Raw genomic sequence first — 17,756 nt, 5'->3', positions numbered from 1 at the left:
ATGCCAAAATGAACAGCAAGCCCATCATCCATCCTGGTTTGCATGGGTCCAAGCGTAATGGCGGCATGTGCTCTCTTCTGTCTTCCCAGGGTCGCATACATCGTCCAGCATGGGCCATGGGTGACTTCCTTGAGGGGAAATGGCCCCACCACATAGGATGCGGTTTGACAGTGGCTGAATGAAGCTCCAGTGACCTGGTTTGGTCTTCCTGAAAGTCCTGAGAGTGCCAGAGGTCAAAGGTAAGGAACTCAGAAATGGCCCGAGGACTCAAGGTGCTCAGGTCTTGGTGGTGCTGGGAGGAGCTGCCATCCCTACATCCTGTCCATTCAGGACATGCAGCAGGCTCAGGGCCTCCTGGTGCTCCCAGGTTTGGGGCTTAGGCCCATTCTTCCCTGGTAATGGATGGGCAATATCTTGCAATTCCTTGCTCTCCCCAAAGCCTGAGCACTCCAGACTACCCAGATCCTCTCTGTGCATGGCACTCCATCGTGCTTGGATCTATGATGATTCCCAGTCAAACATTCCTTGGAAAATCTGAACAAAATGAGTGAAAACTCACTACCGCTTCTGTCATCGGGACTGAGGTCCGGCACCTTGGGTCACCCAGGTCCTCTGGGCGTCAAACACAGGCTTGCCAAGCACTCTATTGGCCTTGCCTTCCTCAGGCTCTAGCCAGACTCTCTACAGATGGGCCTGTGCTTTGCCTACTCTGACAGAAACCATGGCCTAGAACAAAGCAGCCCCCTTTGCTCTAGTGGCATCTTCAGTGGTTGTTGAGGAATTGCTTGGCAGAGACTGAGTAGAAAGTCCTGCCAGCTCCAAGGTGTGGCCTGCAGCCCAAGTGCAGAGTAGACTGTGAGGCACAAGTAGGATGAGCAGTGGCACCAAAGCCACTGGGTTGTACACTGGAATGCATGCAAGTGTGTTCAGGCTACCCAGATGCTTTGACATGAACAACCCTGCTGTGTTGCTCCACAGAGTCACTATGGAAAGCTGGCTGCAGGTCCAATGTGGCCAGATGCCTTAGCATGTCTCAGGGACTGTATGACAGTAATGTAATCAGGTGGTTACCAAGAAGACTCTGTGTCTCATGCAGCAAGCTGGATTCCTGGGCCATTGGCTTGGAAAGAGAACAGAGTTTGATAGAGGAAGGGAAAGGCCAAAGTCTGACATAGAGTTGAGGAAAAACAGACATAGAGAAGAGAGAGACAGACAGACAGACAGACAGAGAGAAAGAGAGAGAGCGAGAGGGAGAGAGAGAGAGGGGAGGAGGAGGAAGATAGTGGAAGAGGGAGAAGGAGAGAGAAAGAGACAGAAACAAAGGTAGAGACAGAGAGAAAGTTAGAGAAGAAAGAGACCGAGAGACAGAGATCGCGATACAGAGAGACAAAACAAATCTGCTGGTGCTTATGGACAAATTAAGCCTGCTACTCCTATGCTGGTTATCAGAACCTTAAGAGGAGGTCAAATTCTGTCTCATGCTAGGACCCTGTAGTATGGAAGCATGTAGATTTGTAGCCATGGTGGAAGATGCACAAGTGGTGTGCAGAGATACTTAGAGACACAGGGCTTTGCTGGTGATGTTGACCAGAGCTTCCACCTCATTCTCCTTTGCATTAGGCAAGAGGACCTGAGATTGTTCTTATCAGTTTTATTTTTGTTCTGCCATATTTGATTGAGAAGTACCCTCATTCTTTTGGCAAGGTTGTGCTGGGCGCTGGTGGAGAAGGTTGATGTGTTGGAGCTCCTGGTATGTGCTGTGTCCCTCTAGAGCAGCTCAGATATCATGCTGAAGGCCATGGAGTTAGGGGAGTGCCCAGGAAGCACTTGAGAGCAAAGGGCATGTTTTGTGTCCAGGCAAGGCTTGAGAGGAAAAGCATCCCTGATGTGGAAGGGCAGGGCCCAGAGGTTGGCAAGAGCAGGAGTGTTGAGGGCGCCTGTGTGGTCTGACCATGCCAAAATGAACAGCAAGCCCATCATCCATCCTGGTTTGCATGGGTCCCAGCGTAATGGCGGCATGTGCTCTCTTCTGTCTTCCCAGGGTCGCATACATCGTCCAGCATGGGCCATGGGTGACTTCCTTGAGGGGAAATGGCCCCACCACATAGGATGCGGTTTGACAGTGGCTGAATGAAGCTCCAGTGACCTGGTTTGGTCTTCCTGAAAGTCCTGAGAGTGCCAGAGGTCAAAGGTAAGGAACTCAGAAATGGCCCGAGGACTCAAGGTGCTCAGGTCTTGGTGGAGCTGGGAGGAGCTGCCATCTCTGCATCCTGTCCATTCAGGACATGCAGCAGGCTCAGGGCCTCCTGGTGCTCCCAGGTTTGGGGCTTAGGCCCATTCTTCCCTGGTAATGGATGGGCAATATCTTGCCATTCCTTGCTCTCCCCAAAGCCTGAGCACTCCAGACTACCCAGATCCTCTCTGTGCATGGCACTCCATCGTGCTTGGATCTATGATGATTCCCAATCAAACATTCCTTGGAAAATCTGAACAAAATGAGTGAAAACTCACTACCGCTTCTGTCATCGGGACTGAGGTCCGGCACCTTGGGTCACCCAGGTCCTCTGGGCGTCAAACACAGGCTTGCCAAGCACTCTATTGGCCTTGCCTTCCTCAGGCTCTAGCCAGACTCTCTACAGATGGGCCTGTGCTTTGCCTACTCTGACAGAAACCATGGCCTAGAACAAAGCAGCCCCCTTTGCTCTAGTGGCATCTTCAGTGGTTGTTGAGGAATTGCTTGGCAGAGACTGAGTAGAAAGTCCTGCCAGCTCCAAGGTGTGGCCTGCAGCCCAAGTGCAGAGTAGACTGTGAGGCACAAGTAGGATGAGCAGTGGCACCAAAGCCACTGGGTTGTACACTGGAATGCATGCAAGTGTGTTCAGGCTACCCAGATGCTTTGACATGAACAACCCTGCTGTGTTGCTCCACAGAGTGACTATGGAAAGCTGGCTGCAGGTCCAATGTGGCCAGATGCCTTAGCATGTCTCAGGGACTGTATGACAGTAATGTAATCAGGTGGTTACCAAGAAGACTCTGTGTCTCATGCAGCAAGCTGGATTCCTGGGCCATTGGCTTGGAAAGAGAACAGAGTTTGATAGAGGAAGGGAAAGGCCAAAGTCTGAGTTAGAGTTGGGGAAAAACAGACATAGAGAAGAGAGAGACAGCCAGACAGAGAGAGAGAGAGAGAGAGAGAGAGAGAGAGAGAGAGAGAGAGAGAGAGAGAGGAGGGAGATAGTGGAAGAGGGAGAAGGAGAGAGAAAGAGACAGAAACAAAGGTAGAGACAGGCAGAAAGTTAGAGAAGAAGAAAGAGACCGAGAGACAGAGAACGCGATACAAAGAGACAAAACAAATCTGGTGGTGCTTATGGACAAAGTAAGCCTGGTACTCCTATGCTGGTTATCAGAACCTTAAGAGGAGGTCAAATTTTGTCTCATGCTAGGACCTTGTAGTATGGAAGCATGTAGCTTTGTAGCCATGGTGGAAGATGCTCAAGTGGTGTGCAGAGATACTTAGAGACACAGGGTTTTGCTGGTGATGTTGGCCAGAGCTTCCACCTCATTCTCCTTTGCATTAGGCAAGAGGACCTGAGATTGTTCTTATCAGTTTTATTTTTGTTCTGCCATATTTGATTGAGAAGTACCCTCATTCTTTTGGCAAGGTTTTGCTGGGCGCAGGTGGAGAAGGTTGATGTGTTGGAGCTCCTGGTATGTGCTGTGTCCCTCTAGAGCAGCTCAGATATCATGCTGAAGGCCATGGAGTTAGGGGAGTGCCCAGGAAGCACTTGAGAGCAAAGGGCATGTTTTGTGTCCAGGCAAGGCTTGAGAGGAAAAGCATCCTTGATGTGGAAGGACAGGGCCCAGAGGTTGGCAAGAGCAGGAGTGTTGAGGGCGCCTGTGTGGTCTGACCATGCCAAAATGAACAGCAAGCCCATCATCCATCCTGGTTTGCATGGGTCCCAGCGTAATGGCGGCATGTGCTCTCTTCTGTCTTCCCAGGGTCGCATACATCGTCCAGCATGGGCCATGGGTGACTTCCTTGAGGGGAAATGGCCCCACCACATAGGATGCGGTTTGACAGTGGCTGAATGAAGCTCCAGTGACCTGGTTTGGTCTTCCTGAAAGTCCTGAGAGTGACAGAGGTCAAAGGTAAGGAACTCAGAAATGGCCCGAGGACTCAAGGTGCTCAGGTCTTGGTGGAGCTGGGAGGAGCTGCCATCCCTACATCCTGTCCATTCAGGACATGCAGCAGGCTCAGGGCCTCCTGGTGCTCCCAGGTTTGGGGCTTAGGCCCATTCTTCCCTGGTAATGGATGGGCAATATCTTGCAATTCCTTGCTCTCCCCAAAGCCTGAGCACTCCAGACTACCCAGATCCTCTCTGTGCATGGCACTCCATCGTGCTTGGATCTATGATGATTCCCAATCAAACATTCCTTGGAAAATCTGAACAAAATGAGTGAAAACTCACTACCGCTTCTGTCATCGGGACTGAGGTCCGGCACCTTGGGTCACCCAGGTCCTCTGGGCGTCAAACACAGGCTTGCCAAGCACTCTATTGGCCTTGCCTTCCTCAGGCTCTAGCCAGACTCTCTACAGATGGGCCTGTGCTTTGCCTACTCTGACAGAAACCATGGCCTAGAACAAAGCAGCCCCCTTTGCTCTAGTGGCATCTTCAGTGGTTGTTGAGGAATTGCTTGGCAGAGACTGAGTAGAAAGTCCTGCCAGCTCCAAGGTGTGGCCTGCAGCCCAAGTGCAGAGTAGACTGTGAGGCACAAGTAGGATGAGCAGTGGCACCAAAGCCACTGGGTTGTACACTGGAATGCATGCAAGTGTGTTCAGGCTACCCAGATGCTTTGACATGAACAACCCTGCTGTGTTGCTCCACAGAGTGACTATGGAAAGCTGGCTGCAGGTCCAATGTGGCCAGATGCCTTAGCATGTCTCAGGGACTGTATGACAGTAATGTAATCAGGTGGTTACCAAGAAGACTCTGTGTCTCATGCAGCAAGCTGGATTCCTGGGCCATTGGCTTGGAAAGAGAACAGAGTTTGATAGAGGAAGGGAAAGGCCAAAGTCTGACATAGAGTTGAGGAAAAACAGACATAGAGAAGAGAGAGACAGACAGACAGACAGACAGAGAGAAAGAGAGAGAGCGAGAGGGAGAGAGAGAGAGGGGAGGAGGAGGAAGATAGTGGAAGAGGGAGAAGGAGAGAGAAAGAGACAGAAACAAAGGTAGAGACAGAGAGAAAGTTAGAGAAGAAAGAGACCGAGAGACAGAGATCGCGATACAGAGAGACAAAACAAATCTGCTGGTGCTTATGGACAAATTAAGCCTGCTACTCCTATGCTGGTTATCAGAACCTTAAGAGGAGGTCAAATTCTGTCTCATGCTAGGACCCTGTAGTATGGAAGCATGTAGCTTTGTAGCCATGGTGGAAGATGCACAAGTGGTGTGCAGAGATACTTAGAGACACAGGGTTTTGCTGGTGATGTTGACCAGAGCTTCCACCTCATTCTCCTTTGCATTAGGCAAGAGGACCTGAGATTGTTCTTATCAGTTTTATTTTTGTTCTGCCATATTTGATTGAGAAGTACCCTCATTCTTTTGGCAAGGTTTTGCTGGGCGCTGGTGGAGAAGGTTGATGTGTTGGAGCTCCTGGTATGTGCTGTGTCCCTCTAGAGCAGCTCAGATATCATGCTGAAGGCCATGGAGTTAGGGGAGTGCCCAGGAAGCACTTGAGAGCAAAGGGCATGTTTTGTGTCCAGGCAAGGCTTGAGAGGAAAAGCATCCCTGATGTGGAAGGGCAGGGCCCAGAGGTTGGCAAGAGCAGGAGTGTTGAGGGCGCCTGTGTGGTCTGACCATGCCAAAATGAACAGCAAGCCCATCATCCATCCTGGTTTGCATGGGTCCCAGCGTAATGGCGGCATGTGCTCTCTTCTGTCTTCCCAGGGTCGCATACATCGTCCAGCATGGGCCATGGGTGACTTCCTTGAGGGGAAATGGCCCCACCACATAGGATGCGGTTTGACAGTGGCTGAATGAAGCTCCAGTGACCTGGTTTGGTCTTCCTGAAAGTCCTGAGAGTGCCAGAGGTCAAAGGTAAGGAACTCAGAAATGGCCCGAGGACTCAAGGTGCTCAGGTCTTGGTGGAGCTGGGAGGAGCTGCCATCCCTGCATCCTGTCCATTCAGGACATGCAGCAGGCTCAGGGCCTCCTGGTGCTCCCAGGTTTGGGGCTTAGGCCCATTCTTCCCTGGTAATGGATGGGAAATATCTTGCCATTCCTTGCTCTCCCCAAAGCCTGAGCACTCCAGACTACCCAGATCCTCTCTGTGCATGGCACTCCATCGTGCTTGGATCTATGATGATTCCCAATCAAACATTCCTTGGAAAATCTGAACAAAATGAGTGAAAACTCACTACCGCTTCTGTCATCGGGACTGAGGTCCGGCACCTTGGGTCACCCAGGTCCTCTGGGCGTCAAACACAGGCTTGCCAAGCACTCTATTGGCCTTGCCTTTCTCTGGCTCTAGCCAGACTCTCTACAGATGGGCCTGTGCTTTGCCTACTCTGACAGAAACCATGGCCTAGAACAAAGCAGCCCCCTTTGCTCTAGTGGCATCTTCAGTGGTTGTTGAGGAATTGCTTGGCAGAGACTGAGTAGAAAGTCCTGCCAGCTCCAAGGTGTGGCCTGCAGCCCAAGTGCAGAGTAGACTGTGAGGCACAAGTAGGATGAGCAGTGGCACCAAAGCCACTGGGTTGTACACTGGAATGCATGCAAGTGTGTTCAGGCTACCCAGATGCTTTGACATGAACAACCCTGCTGTGTTGCTCCACAGAGTGACTATGGAAAGCTGGCTGCAGGTCCAATGTGGCCAGATGCCATAGCATGTCTCAGGGACTGTATGACAGTAATGTAATCAGGTGGTTACCAAGAAGACTCTGTGTCTCCTGCAGCAAGCTGGATTCCTGGGCCATTGGCTTGGAAAGAGAACAGAGTTTGATAGAGGAAGGGAAAGGCCAAAGTCTGAGTTAGAGTTGGGGAAAAACAGACATAGAGAAGAGAGAGACAGCCAGACAGAGAGAGAGAGAGAGAGAGAGAGAGAGAGAGAGAGAGAGAGAGAGAGAGAGAGGAGGGAGATAGTGGAAGAGGGAGAAGGAGAGAGAAAGAGACAGAAACAAAGGTAGAGACAGGCAGAAAGTTAGAGAAGAAGAAAGAGACCGAGAGACAGAGAACGCGATACAAAGAGACAAAACAAATCTGGTGGTGCTTATGGACAAAGTAAGCCTGGTACTCCTATGCTGGTTATCAGAACCTTAAGAGGAGGTCAAATTTTGTCTCATGCTAGGACCTTGTAGTATGGAAGCATGTAGCTTTGTAGCCATGGTGGAAGATGCTCAAGTGGTGTGCAGAGATACTTAGAGACACAGGGTTTTGCTGGTGATGTTGGCCAGAGCTTCCACCTCATTCTCCTTTGCATTAGGCAAGAGGACCTGAGATTGTTCTTATCAGTTTTATTTTTGTTCTGCCATATTTGATTGAGAAGTACCCTCATTCTTTTGGCAAGGTTGTGCTGGGCGCTGGTGGAGAAGGTTGATGTGTTGGAGCTCCTGGTATGTGCTGTGTCCCTCTAGAGCAGCTCAGATATCATGCTGAAGGCCATGGAGTTAGGGGAGTGCCCAGGAAGCACTTGAGAGCAAAGGGCATGTTTTGTGTCCAGGCAAGGCTTGAGAGGAAAAGCATCCTTGATGTGGAAGGACAGGGCCCAGAGGTTGGCAAGAGCAGGAGTGTTGAGGGCGCCTGTGTGGTCTGACCATGCCAAAATGAACAGCAAGCCCATCATCCATCCTGGTTTGCATGGGTCCAAGCGTAATGGCGGCATGTGCTCTCTTCTGTCTTCCCAGGGTCGCATACATCGTCCAGCATGGGCCATGGGTGACTTCCTTGAGGGGAAATGGCCCCACCACATAGGATGCGGTTTGACAGTGGCTGAATGAAGCTCCAGTGACCTGGTTTGGTCTTCCTGAAAGTCCTGAGAGTGCCAGAGGTCAAAGGTAAGGAACTCAGAAATGGCCCGAGGACTCAAGGTGCTCAGGTCTTGGGGTGCTGGGAGGAGCTGCCATCCCTACATCCTGTCCATTCAGGACATGCAGCAGGCTCAGGGCCTCCTGGTGCTCCCAGGTTTGGGGCTTAGGCCCATTCTTCCCTGGTAATGGATGGGCAATATCTTGCAATTCCTTGCTCTCCCCAAAGCCTGAGCACTCCAGACTACCCAGATCCTCTCTGTGCATGGCACTCCATCGTGCTTGGATCTATGATGATTCCCAGTCAAACATTCCTTGGAAAATCTGAACAAAATGAGTGAAAACTCACTACCGCTTCTGTCATCGGGACTGAGGTCCGGCACCTTGGGTCACCCAGGTCCTCTGGGCGTCAAACACAGGCTTGCCAAGCACTCTATTGGCCTTGCCTTCCTCAGGCTCTAGCCAGACTCTCTACAGATGGGCCTGTGCTTTGCCTACTCTGACAGAAACCATGGCCTAGAACAAAGCAGCCCCCTTTGCTCTAGTGGCATCTTCAGTGGTTGTTGAGGAATTGCTTGGCAGAGACTGAGTAGAAAGTCCTGCCAGCTCCAAGGTGTGGCCTGCAGCCCAAGTGCAGAGTAGACTGTGAGGCACAAGTAGGATGAGCAGTGGCACCAAAGCCACTGGGTTGTACACTGGAATGCATGCAAGTGTGTTCAGGCTACCCAGATGCTTTGACATGAACAACCCTGCTGTGTTGCTCCACAGAGTGACTATGGAAAGCTGGCTGCAGGTCCAATGTGGCCAGATGCCTTAGCATGTCTCAGGGACTGTATGACAGTAATGTAATCAGGTGGTTACCAAGAAGACTCTGTGTCTCATGCAGCAAGCTGGATTCCTGGGCCATTGGCTTGGAAAGAGAACAGAGTTTGATAGAGGAAGGGAAAGGCCAAAGTGTGACATAGTGTTGAGGAAAAAGAGACATAGAGAAGAGAGAGAGAGACAGACAGACAGACAGAGAGAAAGAGAGAGAGCGAGAGGGAGAGAGAGAGAGGGGAGGAGGAGGAAGATAGTGGAAGAGGGAGAAGGAGAGAGAAAGAGACAGAAACAAAGGTAGAGACAGAGAGAAAGTTAGAGAAGAAAGAGACCGAGAGACAGAGATCGCGATACAGAGAGACAAAACAAATCTGGTGGTGCTTATGGACAAATTAAGCCTGCTACTCCTATGCTGGTTATCAGAACCTTAAGAGGAGGTCAAATTCTGTCTCATGCTAGGACCCTGTAGTATGGAAGCATGTAGCTTTGTAGCCATGGTGGAAGATGCACAAGTGGTGTGCAGAGATACTTAGAGACACAGGGTTTTGCTGGTGATGTTGACCAGAGCTTCCACCTCATTCTCCTTTGCATTAGGCAAGAGGACCTGAGATTGTTCTTATCAGTTTTATTTTTGTTCTGCCATATTTGATTGAGAAGTACCCTCATTCTTTTGGCAAGGTTTTGCTGGGCGCTGGTGGAGAAGGTTGATGTGTTGGAGCTCCTGGTATGTGCTGTGTCCCTCTAGAGCAGCTCAGATATCATGCTGAAGGCCATGGAGTTAGGGGAGTGCCCAGGAAGCACTTGAGAGCAAAGGGCATGTTTTGTGTCCAGGCAAGGCTTGAGAGGAAAAGCATCCCTGATGTGGAAGGGCAGGGCCCAGAGGTTGGCAAGAGCAGGAGTGTTGAGGGCGCCTGTGTGGTCTGACCATGCCAAAATGAACAGCAAGCCCATCATCCATCCTGGTTTGCATGGGTCCCAGCGTAATGGCGGCATGTGCTCTCTTCTGTCTTCCCAGGGTCGCATACATCGTCCAGCATGGGCCATGGGTGACTTCCTTGAGGGGAAATGGCCCCACCACATAGGATGCGGTTTGACAGTGGCTGAATGAAGCTCCAGTGACCTGGTTTGGTCTTCCTGAAAGTCCTGAGAGTGCCAGAGGTCAAAGGTAAGGAACTCAGAAATGGCCCGAGGACTCAAGGTGCTCAGGTCTTGGTGGAGCTGGGAGGAGCTGCCATCCCTGCATCCTGTCCATTCAGGACATGCAGCAGGCTCAGGGCCTCCTGGTGCTCCCAGGTTTGGGCTTAGGCCCATTCTTCCCTGGTAATGGATGGGAAATATCTTGCCATTCCTTGCTCTCCCCAAAGCCTGAGCACTCCAGACTACCCAGATCCTCTCTGTGCATGGCACTCCATCGTGCTTGGATCTATGATGATTCCCAATCAAACATTCCTTGGAAAATCTGAACAAAATGAGTGAAAACTCACTACCGCTTCTGTCATCGGGACTGAGGTCCGGCACCTTGGGTCACCCAGGTCCTCTGGGCGTCAAACACAGGCTTGCCAAGCACTCTATTGGCCTTGCCTTTCTCTGGCTCTAGCCAGACTCTCTACAGATGGGCCTGTGCTTTGCCTACTCTGACAGAAACCATGGCCTAGAACAAAGCAGCCCCCTTTGCTCTAGTGGCATCTTCAGTGGTTGTTGAGGAATTGCTTGGCAGAGACTGAGTAGAAAGTCCTGCCAGCTCCAAGGTGTGGCCTGCAGCCCAAGTGCAGAGTAGACTGTGAGGCACAAGTAGGATGAGCAGTGGCACCAAAGCCACTGGGTTGTACACTGGAATGCATGCAAGTGTGTTCAGGCTACCCAGATGCTTTGACATGAACAACCCTGCTGTGTTGCTCCACAGAGTGACTATGGAAAGCTGGCTGCAGGTCCAATGTGGCCAGATGCCATAGCATGTCTCAGGGACTGTATGACAGTAATGTAATCAGGTGGTTACCAAGAAGACTCTGTGTCTCCTGCAGCAAGCTGGATTCCTGGGCCATTGGCTTGGAAAGAGAACAGAGTTTGATAGAGGAAGGGAAAGGCCAAAGTCTGAGTTAGAGTTGGGGAAAAACAGACATAGAGAAGAGAGAGACAGCCAGACAGAGAGAGAGACAGAGAGAGAGAGAGAGAGAGAGAGAGAGAGAGAGAGAGAGAGAGGAGGGAGATAGTGGAAGAGGGAGAAGGAGAGAGAAAGAGACAGAAACAAAGGTAGAGACAGGCAGAAAGTTAGAGAAGAAGAAAGAGACCGAGAGACAGAGAACGCGATACAGAGAGACAAAACAAATCTGGTGGTGCTTATGGACAAAGTAAGCCTGGTACTCCTATGCTGGTTATCAGAACCTTAAGAGGAGGTCAAATTCTGTCTCATGCTAGGACCTTGTAGTATGGAAGCATGTAGCTTTGTAGCCATGGTGGAAGATGCTCAAGTGGTGTGCAGAGATACTTAGAGACACAGGGTTTTGCTGGTGATGTTGGCCAGAGCTTCCACCTCATTCTCCTTTGCATTAGGCAAGAGGACCTGAGATTGTTCTTATCAGTTTTATTTTTGTTCTGCCATATTTGATTGAGAAGTACCCTCATTCTTTTGGCAAGGTTGTGCTGGGCGCTGGTGGAGAAGGTTGATGTGTTGGAGCTCCTGGTATGTGCTGTGTCCCTCTAGAGCAGCTCAGATATCATGCTGAAGGCCATGGAGTTAGGGGAGTGCCCAGGAAGCACTTGAGAGCAAAGGGCATGTTTTGTGTCCAGGCAAGGCTTGAGAGGAAAAGCATCCTTGATGTGGAAGGACAGGGCCCAGAGGTTGGCAAGAGCAGGAGTGTTGAGGGCGCCTGTGTGGTCTGACCATGCCAAAATGAACAGCAAGCCCATCATCCATCCTGGTTTGCATGGGTCCCAGCGTAATGGCGGCATGTGCTCTCTTCTGTCTTCCCAGGGTCGCATACATCGTCCAGCATGGGCCATGGGTGACTTCCTTGAGGGGAAATGGCCCCACCACATAGGATGCGGTTTGACAGTGGCTGAATGAAGCTCCAGTGACCTGGTTTGGTCTTCCTGAAAGTCCTGAGAGTGCCAGAGGTCAAAGGTAAGGAACTCAGAAATGGCCCGAGGACTCAAGGTGCTCAGGTCTTGGGGTGCTGGGAGGAGCTGCCATCCCTACATCCTGTCCATTCAGGACATGCAGCAGGCTCAGGGCCTCCTGGTGCTCCCAGTTTTGGGGCTTAGGCCCATTCTTCCCTGGTAATGGATGGGCAATATCTTGCAATTCCTTGCTCTCCCCAAAGCCTGAGCACTCCAGACTACCCAGATCCTCTCTGTGCATGGCACTCCATCGTGCTTGGATCTATGATGATTCCCAGTCAAACATTCCTTGGAAAATCTGAACAAAATGAGTGAAAACTCACTACCGCTTCTGTCATCGGGACTGAGGTCCGGCACCTTGGGTCACCCAGGTCCTCTGGGCGTCGACACAGGCTTGCCAAGCACTCTATTGGCCTTGCCTTCCTCAGGCTCTAGCCAGACTCTCTACAGATGGGCCTGTGCTTTGCCTACTCTGACAGAAACCATGGCCTAGAACAAAGCAGCCCCCTTTGCTCTAGTGGCATCTTCAGTGGTTGTTGAGGAATTGCTTGGCAGAGACTGAGTAGAAAGTCCTGCCAGCTCCAAGGTGTGGCCTGCAGCCCAAGTGCAGAGTAGACTGTGAGGCACAAGTAGGATGAGCAGTGGCACCAAAGCCACTGGGTTGTACACTGGAATGCATGCAAGTGTGTTCAGGCTACCCAGATGCTTTGACATGAACAACCCTGCTGTGTTGCTCCACAGAGTGACTATGGAAAGCTGGCTGCAGGTCCAATGTGGCCAGATGCCTTAGCATGTCTCAGGGACTGTATGACAGTAATGTAATCAGGTGGTTACCAAGAAGACTCTGTGTCTCATGCAGCAAGCTGGATTCCTGGGCCATTGGCTTGGAAAGAGAACAGAGTTTGATAGAGGAAGGGAAAGGCCAAAGTCTGACATAGAGTTGAGGAAAAAACAGACATAGAGAAGAGAGAGAGAGACAGACAGACAGACAGAGAGAAAGAGAGAGAGCGAGAGGGAGAGAGAGAGAGGGGAGGAGGAGGAAGATAGTGGAAGAGGGAGAAGGAGAGAGAAAGAGACAGAAACAAAGGTAGAGACAGAGAGAAAGTTAGAGAAGAAAGAGACCGAGAGACAGAGATCGCGATACAGAGAGACAAAACAAATCTGGTGGTGCTTATGGACAAATTAAGCCTGCTACTCCTATGCTGGTTATCAGAACCTTAAGAGGAGGTCAAATTCTGTCTCATGCTAGGACCTTGTAGTATGGAAGCATGTAGCTTTGTAGCCATGGTGGAAGATGCTCAAGTGGTGTGCAGAGATACTTAGAGACACAGGGTTTTGCTGGTGATGTTGCCAGAGCTTCCACCTCATTCTCCTTTGCATTAGGCAAGAGGACCTGAGATTGTTCTTATCAGTTTTATTTTTGTTCTGCCATATTTGATTGAGAAGTACCCTCATTCTTTTGGCAAGGTTTTGCTGGGCGCAGGTGGAGAAGGTTGATGTGTTGGAGCTCCTGGTATGTGCTGTGTCCCTCTAGAGCAGCTCAGATATCATGCTGAAGGCCATGGAGTTAGGGGAGTGCCCAGGAAGCACTTGAGAGCAAAGGGCATGTTTTGTGTCCAGGCAAGGCTTGAGAGGAAAAGCATCCCTGATGTGGAAGGGCAGGGCCCAGAGGTTGGCAAGAGCAGGAGTATTGAGGGCGCCTGTGTGGTCTGACCATGCCAAAATGAACAGCAAGCCCATCATCCATCCTGGTTTGCATGGGTCCCAGCGTAATGGCGGCATGTGCTCTCTTCTGTCTTCCCAGGGTCGCATACATTGTCCAGCATGGGCCATGGGTGACTTCCTTGAGGGGAAATGGCCCCACCACATAGGATGCGGTTTGACAGTGGCTGAATGAAGCTCCAGTGACCTGGTTTGGTCTTCCTGAAAGTCCTGAGAGTGCCAGAGGTCAAAGGTAAGGAACTCAGAAATGGCCCGAGGACTCAAGGTGCTCAGGTCTTGGTGGAGCTGGGAGGAGCTGCCATCCCTGCATCCTGTCCATTCAGGACATGCAGCAGGCTCAGGGCCTCCTGGTGCTCCCAGGTTTGGGGCTTAGGCCCATTCTTCCCTGGTAATGGATGGGCAATATCTTGCCATTCCTTGCTCTCCCCAAAGCCTGAGCACTCCAGACTACCCAGATCCTCTCTGTGCATGGCACTCCATCGTGCTTGGATCTATGATGATTCCCAGTCAAACATTCCTTGGAAAATCTGAACAAAATGAGTGAAAACTCACTACCGCTTCTGTCATCGGGACTGAGGTCCGGCACCTTGGGTCACCCAGGTCCTCTGGGCGTCAGACACAGGCTTGCCAAGCACTCTCTTGGCCTTGCCTTCCTCAGGCTCTAGCCAGACTCTCTACAGATGGGCCTGTGCTTTGCCTACTCTGACAGAAACCATGGCCTAGAACAAAGCAGCCCCCTTTGCTCTAGTGGCATCTTCAGTGGTTGTTGAGGAATTGCTTGGCAGAGACTGAGTAGAAAGTCCTGCCAGCTCCAAGGTGTGGCCTGCAGCCCAAGTGCAGAGTAGACTGTGAGGCACAAGTAGGATGAGCAGTGGCACCAAAGCCACTGGGTTGTACACTGGAATGCATGCAAGTGTGTTCAGGCTACCCAGATGCTTTGACATGAACAACCCTGCTGTGTTGCTCCACAGAGTGACTATGGAAAGCTGGCTGCAGGTCCAATGTGGCCAGATGCCTTAGCATGTCTCAGGGACTGTATGACAGTAATGTAATCAGGTGGTTACCAAGAAGACTCTGTGTCTCATGCAGCAAGCTGGATTCCTGGGCCATTGGCTTGGAAAGAGAACAGAGTTTGATAGAGGAAAGGAAAGGCCAAAGTCTGAGTTAGAGTTGGGGAAAAACAGACATAGAGAAGAGAGAGACAGCCAGACAGAGAGAGAGACAGAGAGAGAGAGAGAGAGAGAGAGAGAGAGAGAGAGAGAGAGAGAGAGAGGAGGGAGATAGTGGAAGAGGGAGAAGGAGAGAGAAAGAGACAGAAACAAAGGTAGAGACAGGCAGAAAGTTAGAGAAGAAGAAAGAGACCGAGAGACAGAGAACGCGATACAGAGAGACAAAACAAATCTGGTGGTGCTTATGGACAAAGTAAGCCTGCTACTCCTATGCTGGTTATCAGAACCTTAAGAGGAGGTCAAATTCTGTCTCATGCTAGGACCTTGTAGTATGGAAGCATGTAGCTTTGTAGCCATGGTGGAAGATGCTCAAGTGGTGTGCAGAGATACTTAGAGACACAGGGTTTTGCTGGTGATGTTGGCCAGAGCTTCCACCTCATTCTCCTTTGCATTAGGCAAGAGGACCTGAGATTGTTCTTATCAGTTTTATTTTTGTTCTGCCATATTTGATTGAGAAGTACCCTCATTCTTTTGGCAAGGTTGTGCTGGGCGCAGGTGGAGAAGGTTGATGTGTTGGAGCTCCTGGTATGTGCTGTGTCCCTCTAGAGCAGCTCAGATATCATGCTGAAGGCCATGGAGTTAGGGGAGTGCCCAGGAAGCACTTGAGAGCAAAGGGCATGTTTTGTGTCCAGGCAAGGCTTGAGAGGAAAAGCATCCCTGATGTGGAAGGGCAGGGCCCAGAGGTTGGCAAGAGCAGGAGTATTGAGGGCGCCTGTGTGGTCTGACCATGCCAAAATGAACAGCAAGCACATCATCCATCCTGGTTTGCATGGGTCCCAGCGTAATGGCGGCATGTGCTCTCTTCTGTCTTCCCAGGGTCGCATACATTGTCCAGCATGGGCCATGGGTGACTTCCTTGAGGGGAAATGGCCCCACCACATAGGATGCGGTTTGACAGTGGCTGAATGAAGCTCCAGTGACCTGGTTTGGTCTTCCTGAAAGTCCTGAGAGTGCCAGAGGTCAAAGGTAAGGAACTCAGAAATGGCCCGAGGACTCAAGGTGCTCAGGTCTTGGTGGAGCTGGGAGGAGCTGCCATCCCTGCATCCTGTCCATTCAGGACATGCAGCAGGCTCAGGGCCTCCTGGTGCTCCCAGTTTTGGGGCTTAGGCCCATTCTTCCCTGGTAATGGATGGGCAATATCTTGCAATTCCTTGCTCTCCCCAAAGCCTGAGCACTCCAGACTACCCAGATCCTCTCGGTGCATGGCACTCCATCGTGCTTGGATCTATGATGATTCCCAGTCAAACATTCCTTGGAAAATCTGAACAAAATGAGTGAAAACTCACTACCGCTTCTGTCATCGGGACTGAGGTCCGGCACCTTGGGTCACCCAGGTCCTCTGGGCGTCAGACACAGGCTTGCCAAGCACTCTCTTGGCCTTGCCTTCCTCAGGCTCTAGCCAGACTCTCTACAGATGGGCCTGTGCTTTGCCTACTCTGACAGAAACCATGGCCTAGAACAAAGCAACCCCCTTTGCTCTAGTGGCATCTTCAGTGGTTGTTGAGGAATGGTTGGCAGAGACTGAGTAGAAAGTCCTGCCAGCTCCAAGGTGTGGCCTGCAGCCCAAGTGCAGAGTAGACTGTGAGGCACAAGTAGGATGAGCAGTGGCACCAAAGCCACTGGGTTGTACACTGGAATGCATGCAAGTGGTTCAGGCTACCCAGATGCTTTGACATGAACAACCCTGCTGTGTTGCTCCACAGAGTGACTATGGAAAGCTGGCTGCAGGTCAATGTGGCCAGATGCCTTAGCATGTCTCAGGGACTGTATGACAGTAATGTAATCAGGTGGTTACCAAGAAGACTCTGTGTCTCATGCAGCAAGCTGGATTCCTGGGCCATTGCTTGGAAAGAGAACAGAGTTTGATAGAGGAAAGGAAAGGCCAAAGTCTGAGATAGAGTTGGGGAAAAACAGACATAGAGAAGAGAGAGACAGCCAGACAGAGAGAGAGACAGAGAGAGAGAGAGAGAGAGAGAGAGAGAGAGAGAGAGAGAGAGAGAGAGGTGGGAGAGAGTGGAAGAGGGAGAAAGAGAGAGAGAGAGACAGAAACAAAGGTAGAGACAGGAGAAAAGTTAGAGAAGAAGAAGAGAACCGAGAGACAGAGAACGCGATACAGAGAGACAAAACAAATCTGGTGGTGCTTATGGACAAAGTAAGCCTGCTACTCCTATGCTGGTTATCAGAACCTTAAGAGGAGGTCAAATTCTGTCTCATGCTAGGACCTTGTAGTATGGAAGCATGTAATTGTAGCCATGGTGGAAGATGCACAAGTGGTGTGCAGAGATACTTAGAGACACAGGGTTTTGCTGGTGATGTTGACCAGAGCTTCCACCTCATTCTCTTTGCATAGGCAAGAGGACCTGAGATTGTTCTTATCAGTTTTATTTTTGTTTCTGCCATATTGATTGAGAAGTACCCTCATTCTTTGGCAAGGTTGTGCTGGGCGCTGGTGGAGAAGGTGATGTGTTGGAGCTCCTGGCATGTGCTTGTCCTCTAGAGCAGCTCAGATATCATCTGAAGGCCATGGAGTTAGGGGAGTGCCCAGGAAGCACTTGAGAGCAAAGGGCATGTTTGTTCCAGGCAAGGTTGAGAGGAAAAGCATCCCTGATGTGGAAGGGCAGGGCCCAGAGGTGGCAGAGCAGGAGTATTGAGGGCGCCTGTGTGGTTGACCATGCCAAAATGAACAGCAAGCCCATCATCCATCCTGGTTTGCAGGGCCAGCGTTAATGGCGGGCATTGTGCTCTTTCTGTCTTCCCAGGTCGCATACATTGTCCAGCATGGGCCATGGGTGACTTCCTGAGGGGAAATGGCCCAACCACATAGGAATGCGGTTTGACAGTGGCTGAAT

General features: G+C 50.9%; 9 non-coding genes across 9 annotated transcripts; all 9 read left to right on the top strand.

Moving 5' to 3' along the window:
- Positions 1-494: 494 nt before the first annotated feature.
- LOC117701007 (small nucleolar RNA SNORD116) lies at positions 495-588 on the top strand. Its single transcript, XR_004605616.1, has one exon. It is a non-coding gene; the product is annotated as a small nucleolar RNA SNORD116 (small nucleolar RNA).
- Positions 589-2,446: 1,858 nt separating this feature from the next.
- On the top strand, positions 2,447-2,540 carry LOC117700450 (small nucleolar RNA SNORD116). The gene has a single exon (XR_004605483.1). It is a non-coding gene; the product is annotated as a small nucleolar RNA SNORD116 (small nucleolar RNA).
- Positions 2,541-4,401: 1,861 nt separating this feature from the next.
- LOC117700448 (small nucleolar RNA SNORD116) lies at positions 4,402-4,495 on the top strand. The gene has a single exon (XR_004605481.1). It is a non-coding gene; the product is annotated as a small nucleolar RNA SNORD116 (small nucleolar RNA).
- Positions 4,496-6,353: 1,858 nt separating this feature from the next.
- On the top strand, positions 6,354-6,447 carry LOC117700443 (small nucleolar RNA SNORD116). Its single transcript, XR_004605480.1, has one exon. It is a non-coding gene; the product is annotated as a small nucleolar RNA SNORD116 (small nucleolar RNA).
- A 1,860-nt stretch (positions 6,448-8,307) lies between these two features.
- LOC117701001 (small nucleolar RNA SNORD116) lies at positions 8,308-8,401 on the top strand. Its single transcript, XR_004605615.1, has one exon. It is a non-coding gene; the product is annotated as a small nucleolar RNA SNORD116 (small nucleolar RNA).
- A 1,857-nt stretch (positions 8,402-10,258) lies between these two features.
- On the top strand, positions 10,259-10,352 carry LOC117700438 (small nucleolar RNA SNORD116). Its single transcript, XR_004605479.1, has one exon. It is a non-coding gene; the product is annotated as a small nucleolar RNA SNORD116 (small nucleolar RNA).
- Positions 10,353-12,214: 1,862 nt separating this feature from the next.
- LOC117700996 (small nucleolar RNA SNORD116) lies at positions 12,215-12,308 on the top strand. Its single transcript, XR_004605614.1, has one exon. It is a non-coding gene; the product is annotated as a small nucleolar RNA SNORD116 (small nucleolar RNA).
- Positions 12,309-14,165: 1,857 nt separating this feature from the next.
- On the top strand, positions 14,166-14,259 carry LOC117700992 (small nucleolar RNA SNORD116). Its single transcript, XR_004605613.1, has one exon. It is a non-coding gene; the product is annotated as a small nucleolar RNA SNORD116 (small nucleolar RNA).
- Positions 14,260-16,128: 1,869 nt separating this feature from the next.
- Positions 16,129-16,222, top strand: LOC117700990 (small nucleolar RNA SNORD116). Its single transcript, XR_004605612.1, has one exon. It is a non-coding gene; the product is annotated as a small nucleolar RNA SNORD116 (small nucleolar RNA).
- The last annotated feature ends 1,534 nt before the right edge of the window (positions 16,223-17,756 follow it).

The sequence above is a fragment of the Arvicanthis niloticus genome, chromosome 1 (genome assembly GCF_011762505.2).
Source record: "Arvicanthis niloticus isolate mArvNil1 chromosome 1, mArvNil1.pat.X, whole genome shotgun sequence".
NCBI lineage: Eukaryota > Metazoa > Chordata > Mammalia > Rodentia > Muridae > Arvicanthis > Arvicanthis niloticus.
Note: the sequence above shows the minus strand (reverse complement) of the source record. Positions and strands in the feature narration are given on the sequence as shown.